The 12,487-nt window shown below is 46.2% G+C and overlaps 1 protein-coding gene across 1 annotated transcript in view; it reads left to right on the forward strand.

The window, feature by feature from the left end:
- Positions 1 to 12,487, forward strand: part of LOC138297008 (calpain-13-like) — a 511,734-nt gene that overhangs the window by 331,037 nt on the left and 168,210 nt on the right. The gene's annotated exons all lie outside the window — the stretch shown is intronic.

Here is a 12,487-nt window from a genome sequence, read left to right on the forward strand (position 1 = left end):
CTGTAGGGGGAGTTAGCAGATATAATTCTCGGGCATCCAGAATGAGACTTGAAGGTGGTATTTGTATTTTACTGGACAGTTTTACTTCCTGCTATTCCTACAGGATTCAGATGAGGGCTTGAGGTTGTCATAGTCAATATTCGTTATTTGATTAAAAAGAAAATCATAAAAGAACAAGACATAACTACAATAAAAACATCTTCAAACTTTAAATCTCTGATGCACATATGCAAATTGACAGAAATAAAGTGCATACATATAGTGCAAATAACGCAAGTAGGGGCATATGTACGAACACATTTTCCATTAGACACAGAATGGGCAAAACTGTTTGGTACATCTGGTCCTTAGTCCTTTTAAAGAGAAATGCAAAGTGTATGCTTCAAACTGTGTATGTTGTTAATGTGATCTCAATTCCAAAAATAAGATATCCCTAAATTCCTAACCTCCCAGAAATCAAAAACCTCACAGGGTCCACTATGTTCTAAAAAGTTATAATTCTATGGCATCCCAATAATTTCTAAATATGCCACTCGCCTCCAAGGCCTAGCAATTAAGCTACTTAAGAGGCCATCCTTCCATAGACTTGTGCGACTTCACTGCTGCTTGCAGATAGGAAGTCACCCAGCAACAGATGTCAGTAGTGCCCAAAAGCTTCAAATAAGACAGAGCGACTCTGCACTTTTTAAACGCTAGATGCTTTAAGTTTGATGTAAAAGTAAATAAAAAGCAATTTAAAACATCTACAAAAACATAGAAAGTGACAACAATTGTACAGAGGTTCCGTCACATGGGCAAATCAGTGTGGTACTGCAAAACGCACTCTAACCCTCCGACAAACAGAGGAGAGTCCACACTGTGCCTGCTTTAAAACTGAGCAAAAGTGACCTTTCCCACCGAGTCAGGCCTACATTTAAATAAAGCATTGGTTTGCTTAGTCCTGACAGGTAAATATAGCTCCTGATGAACCTTTTGGTAGATTCTATGTGTAGACTTTGGGTCTGAGTAAATTCACCAAACTTAAGCTTAACAAGCTGCCTGTTGGCCTTAGTGAAAGATAAGGGTAAATCAAACGTTTTGGCCAGCTCTAGCTCTTTAAAAGTATGCTGTACGCAGCCTATCCAGTGGATCTTCAAGCCTTTCTCAAGTGTGAGACTGTGCTTTATAATATAACTAAGAGGTTTGCCTCTTTATTTGTGCTGATAATCACCCATAAAAACAAAGGTGCCAGGTTCACTTGTACAGTTATATAATGTAACCTTAATTCTGAATGGAGGACATAATGTGAGCTGGTGGAGGGGAGCCTACAAGTGCGTATTTCTTCTTCCTGAAGTGGGAGGATGTTGGAGAAGCACGAGTTCTGTTTCCCAGCTACAGGGACACATTGCGACTGATACAATGCAAGGAGAACGTGTGGTGCTGCCCAGAGGCTGTGGTAGATTAAATATCCCTCCCGCTGATTCAATAGGCTTGAGGCAGGAGTTCCTTATCTGTGACTGTCAGGAACTAGAAGAGCCAAAGGTCACACCCAAGTACAGGTGATTATTAATGCTATTCAACGAATGACTGCCAGTCGGTAGCTTTACAATATTGCTTTTTCCTGGGTCACATGCCATAATATGGGACTTCCCACTAATCGTGTTTAAATCCAACTTGCCCATAAAAGTCGTAAAAGACTCCACCAGACTGCTAAGTGCTGTTGGTGCACGAGACAAAAGCACTGCGTCATCCACTTAAAGTAAAGCAGGAATAAGTGCGCTCCCAATCTTTGGTACATCCCTGAGGCACTAACTGAAACGGAATTCAAACCATTGATATAGATCATGTTAGACTTTTCATCCTTGGCGTGGTCTCCCTTAACTTTTTGCCTCTGTCTTCCAGGTTGTTGATGTGTGCTGAACTGTAAATTCGACTTGGCAAGTGTACCCATTTGCCAGGCCTAAACCTTCCCTTTTCTTACATGTAAGGCACCCTCAAGGTAGGCCCTAGGTAGCCCCAAGGGCAGGGTGCTGTGTATGGTTAAGGTAAGGCATATAATAATGTGTTTTATGTGTCCAAACAGTGAAATATTGCTAAATTCGTTTTTCACTGTTGCAAGGCCTGTCCCTCTCATAGGTTAACATGGGGGCTACCTTTAAATCTGATTAAAGTGTAGATTCCCTTTGGGAGCGGATGGACATTGGAGTTTGCGGTCTCTGAGCTCACAATTTAAAAATACATCTTTTAGTAAAGTTGATTTTAAGATTGTGTGTTTGAAAATGCCACTTTTAGAAAGTGAGCATTTTCTTGTTTATACCATTTCTGTGACTGTTTGTGGATTCCCTGTCTGGGTCAGTTTGACAGTTGGGCTGGTTGCACCTCACACTAGACAGTGACACAAAGGGAGCTGGGGTGTAGTCTGTATTTCCTGATGAGCCATCTGTGCTATGAGGGAGGGGAGGAGTGGTCACTCACACCTGAAAGGGCTGTGTCTGTCCTCACACAAAGCAGTCTCCAACCCCCTGGTGAGTGTCTGGGGCCTGGCCTGGGCAAGGCAGGATTTCACATTCAAGAGAGACTTTGCTTTGAAGTAGGCCTACTTCAAAGGAGAAATTGGGTATAAGAAGGGCACCCAAAACCACAGACTAGAGAACACTTCTGGAAACCAAGAGGAACCTCTTCCTGGAGATGAGCTGAAGAGCTGAGAAAGAAGAGCTGCACTGCCTGTGACTGTGCTTTGTGGAGCTATACTAGTTGCTGCTTCTGCCAGAGTAAGAGGGCAAAGACTGGACTTTGTGTGCCTTCCATCTTGTGAAGATCTCCAATGGCTTGATTTAGAGCTTGCCTCCTGTTGTTTGAAGTCTCAGGGACAGCAAAGACTTCTCTCTGCTAGCACCTGGAGTCTCTGGAGAGATTTCTACTCTGCCAAGTGGTGCCCATCCAGTTCCTGGGACCCTTAAAGGAGAAGCTGGCGGCCTAAGAGGAAGAAACCCATGCACAATATGCTGTGCGGGGAACAAATCGACGCAACTACAATCTGCGTCTGAAAAATCGACGCGCTGCCAGATTCGCTGCTGAAAATCAACGCTCGTCTGCAACGCGCCCGAAGGATAGACGCACGGAGCCAGAGAAACAACACGCAGCATCGCTGACGGAGGCTGGAGAGATCACAACCCGCGCTGCGTGGTTTTCAGATCATTGTGCAGCTGGATTTCCGACACAAACACCGCTGGGTGTGTAAAAACAATGCAAGGCCTGCCCGGACCTGAGAGTGCTGACCGGATCGACGCATCGCTCTCCTGCGAAGACAAGAACCGACGCGCCCGACCCGACGAAAGGAGAAACAATGCAAGGTTTCGCTTGTGAGTGGTATCGATGCATCGCAAGCCCTTTTTGACGCACACTCGCCCGTGCAGGGTTATTTCTGACGCACCCGAGGTACATTTTCACGGCAGCAGTGTTAGTGTGTGTTTAAAAGTACATGAAGACTCTTTTTGCTTTTTAATTGATAACTTCACTTGTGTATTGTGGATTTTTGTCATTTTGGTCTTGTTTTGTTTAGATAAATATTCTCTATTTGTCTAAATCTGTGTTGTGTCATTTTGTAGTGTTTTCATTACATTACTGTATGTGTTGGTTCAAATACTTTAAACCTACCACTCCGAAGTTAAGCCTACTACTCGTGCCAAGCTACCAAGGGGGTAAGCAGGGGTTTGCTGAGTGTGATTTTCTTTTACCCTGACTAGAGTGAGGGTCCTTGCTTGGACAGGGGGTAACCTGACTGCCAACCAAAGACCCCATTTCTAACATTGGCATTAGCAATGGGATTGGACTTTTATTTCTACTTGACATACAGTAATTAAGTGTACACTACTGTTTTGAGTGCAGACTACTACATGACCACATACTGCTTGTCTTGTGATCTTTGGTTTTTCTCTTTTGCTTGGATTTGTCTCTACATCCATTTTTGTGGTAATCTTTCATTGACTTCTGAACTTCATTTGGGAACTTGTTTTCTGCCTGTTGGAACTTTGCACTTTTGTTGACTTTTCATCATGTCCCAATCTGGTGATGCATTAGTTGGAGCTGCTTTTGTCCTAGAGAAATTGGATGGCTATACCAAGGCTCAGTTAAAGCAGTTCTGTAAACGTTTTGACTGTCCCATTAAGAGCTCATTCAAGGAGGAGCTGCAAAAGGCGCTGAGGGCCTGGGTGACAGCCAAGAGCACTGAAGGGCACACAGAGGATGAGGAGGAGGAGGAGGAAGTGCATTCCATACACAATGGTATTGTGGGTGGGCCTGTTATGTCCAAAGAGAGGGTCTCCAGGGCAGGTAGCAGTGTCTCATCTAAGGGTCTGATCCCTGAAGAATTGCAGGACATACAGGCAGAGAGGGAGCACCAGAGGGAGTTAGAGAAAATGAGCATAGCCATTGAAGAGAAAAAATTGTTGTTGGCTCATGAGCTCAGCTTGAGGGAGCTGGATCAGAGAAGTCTAGTAGGGATGGTGGCAGCCCCATCACAGTGCAGCCTGGAAGGAGGGTACACATTCCTAAAGATAATGTGAAGGATTATAAAAGGGAGGACGACATATACTTGTGGGTTAAGGGGTATGAGTCTGCTCTTCATATGAATCTGGTCCTGGAAGCTCATTTGGGGGCGGGTCTATGGAAGTATTTTGTGGTAGAGGGGAGGGACACACTGACAGCCCTACGGGATGCTCAGTATCTCACCTACTCTAGCATGAAGGATGCCCTACTCACAAAGTATGGTCTCACCCCGGAGCAGTACAAGGATAAGTTTAGATCCTACAAAAAGAAGGAATCCCAAACATGGTTGGAATGTGTTGATTCTTATTGCAGGTCACTGGATGGTTGGGTGAAGGGTAGTAAGGTAACTACGTATAAGGGGCTTTACAATCTGATTGCTTGGGAGCACTTGTACAGTTTATGTTTTCCAGAGGCGCACCAGCACCTGATTGACAGGAAGCTGACTAATCCCAGGAAACTTGCGCAGGAAGCGGACAGCTAGGAGAGCACCAGGGTCCAAAAGAGGTATGGGGGAAACCACGCCAAGGGTGGGCAGGGTCCCTCTCAGAAGAAAGGGGGGTAAGGATGAACAGGGGTGTTCCCTAAAGGGCTCCAAACTGATTCCCAGGGTAAGGATTCCCAACCCCCCAGTGAGAAGAAGCCATGGTTCTCCAACGGGAAGCCAGTGGCAGGTGGCCCCCCACGTAAGTGCTATGCATTTGACCAGGTGGATCATGTTAGGGGGGACCCCAAATGCCTCGAAAGTACACTGGCACCCACTGGCTCGCCGTCCCAGTGTTTGGCCAGTGTAGCGCTTGGGGAGGAGTTGGTTCCAGGTAGGTGGGAACCAGCTGAGATGACCCTTGTCTCACTAGGGCACAGTGAGATGGTCAAGAGAACCCTTGTGCCTGAGAACACCAAGAAGTACAGGCAGTGGGTGACCATCAATGGACAGAGGTTGGAGGCTCTGAGATACACAGGAGCCAGCGTGACTACAGTGAGGAGTCAGCTGGTGTCTGAAGAGGAGATATATCTCCGGGTATTTCACCAAGTAGTTGCAGTGGACAACTCAGAGCGCCTGTACAGAGTTGCCCAGGTTCCCTTTGAATGGGGGGGGGGTTCAGGTTCCTTGAAGGTAGCTGTGAGTCCAACCATGCCTGTTGATTGTTTGCTAGGCAATAACCTGAGGATTCTCCTTGGAAGGAGGTGGAGCACAGGTCTCACTTGGAGATGTTGGGTCTGCCTGGGTGGCTATGCGTATCCACCCGGTCAATGGCAGCCAGTCAGAGTAATCAAGAGCCCCTGGAGCCTGGAACAGTGGCCCAGGGGACCGCCAAGAAAAGGAAAGGCATGGGGTGCAGAAAACTGTCCCAGAGGGTCCCACGGTCCAGGAGGAGACAGAGCCTGAGGGTGACTCCCTGGAGCCTACAGGGGAACAGGTGACTGAACTGGGGGAGGTCCCTGAGCTGTCGCAGTGGCAGCAGGAAGGGGGGCCATCAGGGAAGCATTCTGTGCAGCACAGAAGACATGCCCTACTCTGGAGGGTTTATGGCAGCAGGCTGCAGACCAGGCAGCTGACAAGGAGTCAGGATCACACCTGATTTATTGGGTTATGACCTCCTGTATAGCAAGCCTAAGGTTCCTGAGCCTGGGTCAGCCCGTGTGCTGGTGGCACCCCAGTGCTTCAGGGCCTTCCTACTGGGGTTGACTCATGATGTGCCTTTAGCTGGACATTTGGGGCAGGACAAGACCTTTGAGAGAGTTGTCACCCACTTTTACAGTTCCCTAATACGCAGGCACTCAGATGCACATTGCAGGTCTTGTCAGACTTGCCAGACAAGTGGCAAGTGTTGGGGGAAATGTAAGGCTTCCCTCCAACCTTTTCCTGTGGTTAGTACTCCCTTTGAGTGGGTAGATATTGACATTGTGGGGCCTCTGGGCCCCAAGACAGCCTTGGGCAACAGGTTCATCCTGGTCTTGGTGGACTATGCCACCCGGTACCCAGAAGCCATTCCTCTGAGTCATTTTTCCTATGGTGGGTCGTGCTTTGATGGGGGTTTTTACCTGCATGGGGTTCCCCAAGGAGTGGTGTCTGATGGGGTACCAACTTCATATCCACGTATATGAAGTCTCTGTGGAAAGTGTGTTGGATGACCTACAAGTTCACCACACCTTACCACCCCCAAAGTAATGGTCTGTTTGAGAGATTCAACCGCACCTTGAAAGGCATTATTCAGGGACTGTCAGACCCTTGAGGCGGAAGTGGGACGTCCTCTTGCCATGCCTTCGGTTCGCTTACAGGAAGATGCCTCAAAAGGGACTTGGGTTTAGTCCCTTTGAGCTCATCTATGGTCACCCTGTAAGGGGACCTTTAAATCTGGTGAAGGAGGCTTTGGAGAAAGCTCCTAGTAAACCCCTCCAGGATGTATTTAGCTACATGCTGGCTTTGAGAAACCAGACTGCACGCTTCAGAAGTCTCGCAAAGGAGAACCTGGAAGCAAGCCAGGAGGATATGAAACAGTGGTTTGAAAGGAATGCCACTCTGGTCGAGTTTCAACCTGTCAGAAAGTGTGGGTGATGGCACCAGTGGAGCCTAGGGCGCTCCAGGATAAGTGGACTGGGCCATTTGAGGTGGTGGAGCACAAGAGTGAAGTCACCTACCTGGTGGACTTGCAGTCTCCAAGAAACCCTTTAAGAGTCCTGCATGTCAACCACCTCAAACCTCACTTTGAGCGCACTGAACTGTCCATGGTCCTTGCGACAGATGATGGGGTGGAGGAGGAGAGTGAGCCTCTTCCTGACCTCCTGTCTGCGGGAAAAAAAGATGGGTCTGTGGAGGGAGTGATCCTCTCCCCCTTCCTGACTGAGGAGCAGCAGGGTGAGTGTCGCCACATGTTGGGACAGTTTGCATCACTGTTCTCCCTGATCTCAGGAGTCACACACTTGTGCACACATGATGTGGACACTGGGGAAAGTACACCTATTAAACAAAAAGTTTACAGGGTGACTGATAGGGTGAGGGCATGCATTAAGGATGAAGTATCCAAAATGCTTACCCTAGGGGTTATTGAGCACTCCAGCAGTCCTTGGGCCATCCCAGTGGTATTGGTCCCAAAGGCTGCTGTACTTGGTGCCACTCCAGAACTCACACCCCATCCCCCGAGCTGATGAGCTCATTGACCGGTTAGGAGCTGCCAAGTACCTCAGTACGTTTGACTTAACATCTGGGTACTGGCAGATTGCTTTAACTGAGGGGGCCAAGGAGAGGTGAGCATTCTCTACCCCAGATGGACACTTTTATTTCAAAGTGATGCCATTTGGGATGAAGAATGCCCCTGCCACCTTTCAGAGGTTGGTCAACCAGGGGTTGGCTGGGCTGGATGTGTTCAGTGACACCTACCTGGATGACATTGCTGTTTTCAGTTCCACATGGGAGGAACACCTCTGGAGAGTGTTAGAAGCCCTGCAGAAGGCAGACCTCACTATTAGGGCAAGCAAGTGCCAAATAGGGCAGGGTTCTGTGATGTACTTAGGACACCAGGAGGGGAGTGGCCAGGTGGCACCCCTACAGCCCAAAATTGACACAATACTTGCTTGGGTGCCTCCCAAGACCCAGTCTGAAGTGAGAGCCTTCTTAGGTCTCACAGGATACTACAGGAGGTTTGTTAAGGGTTAAAGGGTTATGGTACCATTGTTAGCCCCTTGACTGGCAAAGAAGCAGGTCAGGAAAGTGATCTGGACAGAGACTTGCCAGAACACTTTTGATGCCCTGAAGGCTGCCATGTGTACAGCACCTGTGCTGAAGGCACCTAACTATTCTAAAGAGTTTGTTGTGCAAACAAACGCCTCAGAGCATGGTATTGGAGCAGTACTCTCACAGCTTAATGAAGAGGGCCTAGATCAACCCGTAGCCTTCATTAGCAGGAGGTTACTACCCAGGAAACGTAGGTAGAGTGCCATAGAACGTGGAGCGTTTGCTGTGGTCTGGGTCCTGAAGAAGCTAAGACCCTACTTGTTTGGGACTCACTTCCAAGTTCAGACCAACCACAGGCCCCTTAGATGGTTAATGCAGATGAGGGGTGAGAATCCAAAACTGTTGAGATGGTCCACTTCCCTACAGGGGATGGACTTTACGGTGGAACACTGTCCTGGTACAGAACACGCCAGTGCTGATGGTCTGTCCAGGTTCTTCTGCCTTAGTGATGAGAACTCCATTGAGGTTGGTAGTTGCTCCTCACTTTCAGCTGGGGGCACACGTGTTAGACTTTGCATCCTTTAAGTGGTCTCCCTTAACTTTTTGCCTCTGTTTTCCAAGTTTTTGATGTGTGCTGGACTCTGATTTTGCTGTTTTTGTTACTCTGGGCACTTTACCACTGCTAACCAATACTAAAGTGCAAGTGCTCCTTTACAAAATGTGTATGTCATTGGCATATCCATGATTGGCATATTTTATTTATTAGTAAGTCCCTAGTACAGTGCACTAGAGGTGCCCAGGGCCTGTAAATCAAATACTACTAGTGGGCCTGCAGCACTGGTTGTGCCACCCACAAGTAGCTCTGTAATCATGTCTCAGACCTGCCAGTGCATTGACTGTGTGTGCAGTTTTAACTGTAAATTCGACTTGGCAAGTGTACCCACTTGCCAGGCCTAAACCTTCCACTTTTCTGTCCTTGGTACAAGAGGGAGCAGGGGAGCATTCGGAGCAGGGCCAGCCCTTCAGGTCTCTTCACAGGCCCAAAGAACAGGTGCAGCCCTTCTTCTCTTCTTTTAGGGCTCACCAGCCTGTGGTTAAGAGACACTCTAAGACTCTACTAGTCTCTTTTTGATCAATGGAGTAAATGTTCCCAGACCCTAGCATATCTATGTATATGTCAGAAGTTCCTGTGTGACTTACTGCAATGTGCCAGAGCAAATCCAATTTGGCCAAACTTTTTAGCCAGACTAAATGTGGTCTCTGAGAGCTTGGCATGTGTAGGGGAAGGCACTGTGGAAATTACTAGGGTCCCTGCATCTAACACTAAAATCCATTTTGATGCATGCCAGGACCCACAACATAAAATGAGACAGAAGTCAAGTTTTAAAACACAGGGTCCTTCAGTACTCAGAGAGAGGATTCACAAGAATTGTGACTTGGGACTGTTTGATCCCATTTGAGGTGCAAATGTTTCACAAGTGCCTGAGACAGGCCTGGCAGGCAGGAATTGGCACTGTTATGCCAAGAGGAGGTGCAGCAGCCCCTACGCTGAATATTATGTTGAGTTCAGATGGATCATCCCTTCCCATTCAGGTCTGCCTGTCAATCAAAGTCATCTTTTGTATGGCTCCTGGAAGGAATTTTACACCTCATCACAGGTAGCATGTCTGGCCAGCAGCTGCAGACTGAGCTAATTAGCCCACCGTGGCTCAGGCAAGTTAATATACATTTTCTGAAAGTTATATTTCTGAACTTGTTTGGGGAAAAAACAAATTAGCCAATAATTTGGATTTTTTTAAACAGTAAACAAATGTTCTTGAACCTTTTCTGTAGCTGTTTCCTACTGGACACTGAAGAAATAGTGTTTAATTCTGTTTTACCAACATTTCCATTATGGGTTACTTATTTAGTGATTATAGATCTATCTGCAAACATTAGAGCTGGCAGGCTGCAGGGCCAAGCCTCAGTGGAGACCAGAGTCACACAGTGGATGGCTCAATAAAGTGCTGCAGGGCCACATATGACATTTAATTTTATGTGGCATAGGGTTCATTTTTACCCCATATACATTGGCCGTACAGTAAAATTAAATATGCCAAACAGGGTTTTAAACCTATTTTAACTTGGTTTTAGGGGTCACAGCACATGCACTGGGCACTGGAAAGGAATGCCTCAGTGTTACAATGAAAACCTGGAGGTAGCCATCGAAGTAGGGGTCACTTTGCAACTCTATTCTGTGTGAAAACTATGGCCCCATTTCTGGCAGTATAATATCAGGTGATGCAAGGAAACACAGGTGTTTGGCTGACAAACAAATAAAGAAGAACTCTTCCTTTCTGTAGCAACTTAAATTGCAGCTACATTGCACCTGGCAAGATAGAAGCTATATGAGCACCGTCCTAGCAACTTTAACACTGTTGATGCTTTAGGCCAACAGGAGTTCCACTGTTTTATTAGGGTCCAGAGTCAAGCACTCTGGTCCCTGTTGTAATCTCTCTGAGGGCTTTCAAGCATGCCCATGTCACGTCCATCACTTTCATTGGTTTGTGGACTTGTCTTTTAAATTACGCTTGATTTTATTTGTGAAAGGCATGCATACGTCATGCCTTTTCGGTGTTAGCCCTCCTCAAGAGCACCGGTAAACTACTGAAAACATACTGGGCTCCATGTTTTCCGCATGGATTCTGGACTACTTTTCCTTTTTATTTGCTATGCAGCACGATCTCGCTGGGCAGTAGTCAAGCGCTTTGCATGACATCAACCCTGTTACATGAATAATTGCACTTTTGCCAGTTACATGGATAAATGCACGTTTGTCTATACGTTTGACTGCAGGTGTGTCTCCTTCACGCTCATGGCAGCCGTTGGTTCACTTATATGAAACTGTTTTATTTTTCATTTTTAGTTTATGTGGCAAGAAATGTACGGTTCGGAGTTTACAACGCTAATAGCTCTAACTCGAGCAAATGCGAGAGCCATTGCATTGTAAATGCTTGTTTTTCTTGTATCTAGCATAAGGCACCTCCAAGTGTGAACAAGAATGTTCCCATGAACCTGGCTCTCCTAAACCTTCTGGATCTCAAGTTACCTCAAAATAAGCAAGGGGGCATGCAATCTTGTGCCTTCATGTCTTGTCTGGTGTGCCTCGTATATGACAAACTTTTTGCACAAACATTTTAAATTAGTCATAATTTTAAAATGCCAGAAGAGAGAAGATTCCTGAAGAACAAAATGTCAACCAAATGTCGACTAAGTTATATTTATTCTACAGTATGAACTACAGCGGAAAGATACCCCTAACTCAGTGGTTCCCAAACTGTGCGCCACGGCACCCAGGTGCGCCATCAAAACAAGACAGGGGCGCCATGAGCTGCAACATTACTGATAGCAGTGACCTAATTCTGCAGCTGCATATTAGAACTTAGATAATCCCCGCCATTAAAAAAAGTCAGAAGCTGTTTTCCTTGTTTAGAGTGCACAGCTCGTGATTGTGGAATTTCTAGTGAGAAATTGAAATACAGCAAGGAAGGGCCTTGAAGTTTAATCCTCAAACACCATCTAGTGGTAGTAATTATAGTACACACTAGTTCTATTCACAAAAACCTGCAGGCTCAAGTTTACTAAGATTTCACACAATGTTTTGAAACTTCAAATGTTGCTGTGCATTGTTGCATTAAAGAGAAAACAGAGTGCAGCACCATATATGCAAAACGTTGCATGCTGCTGGTGTCACTCCCAGATCTAGCACACAAATAGGCTGCTTTGTGCGACGCACAGTCAAACACCAGAGTGCAGAGGAGAGCATATGCTGTCTAGCATAGGATTAGTACTGGAGACATTCCCCTCAGTACAGATTTCTAAGCATAGTTTATATTGTTTCTGACTTAACCAATTATATATTTTTTTAATTAAACAACTGTTATATTTTTATGTTGTTACATCTATGATTCTAATACCTTCATTGGCTTGATCCCAATTATTTTCAGCGTGAAAACTTTAAGTACTCCTGAGGCCCGGCTCACATCCTCCCACCCACCCAAAAAAAAAAATAGCATAATGGGGAGCCGCGGCCAATAGGTCAAGGGAGGCGCGGGTCGAAAAAGTTTGGGAACCACTGCCCTAACTAAACATCAATGGAGGTAAAAGCAACTGAGGTCTCATGGATCAGGCATATAAGGGCAACGCTATATCTTCTTCATTATTTGTTGTAAAGTAACACTTTGAGTGCATATCAGTTTAAAAAAATAAGATTAATTCTATAATAGTGTCCTTTAGCTGACAGCGGTA

Source organism: Pleurodeles waltl, chromosome 5 (genome assembly GCF_031143425.1).
Source record: "Pleurodeles waltl isolate 20211129_DDA chromosome 5, aPleWal1.hap1.20221129, whole genome shotgun sequence".
Taxonomy (NCBI): domain Eukaryota; kingdom Metazoa; phylum Chordata; class Amphibia; order Caudata; family Salamandridae; genus Pleurodeles; species Pleurodeles waltl.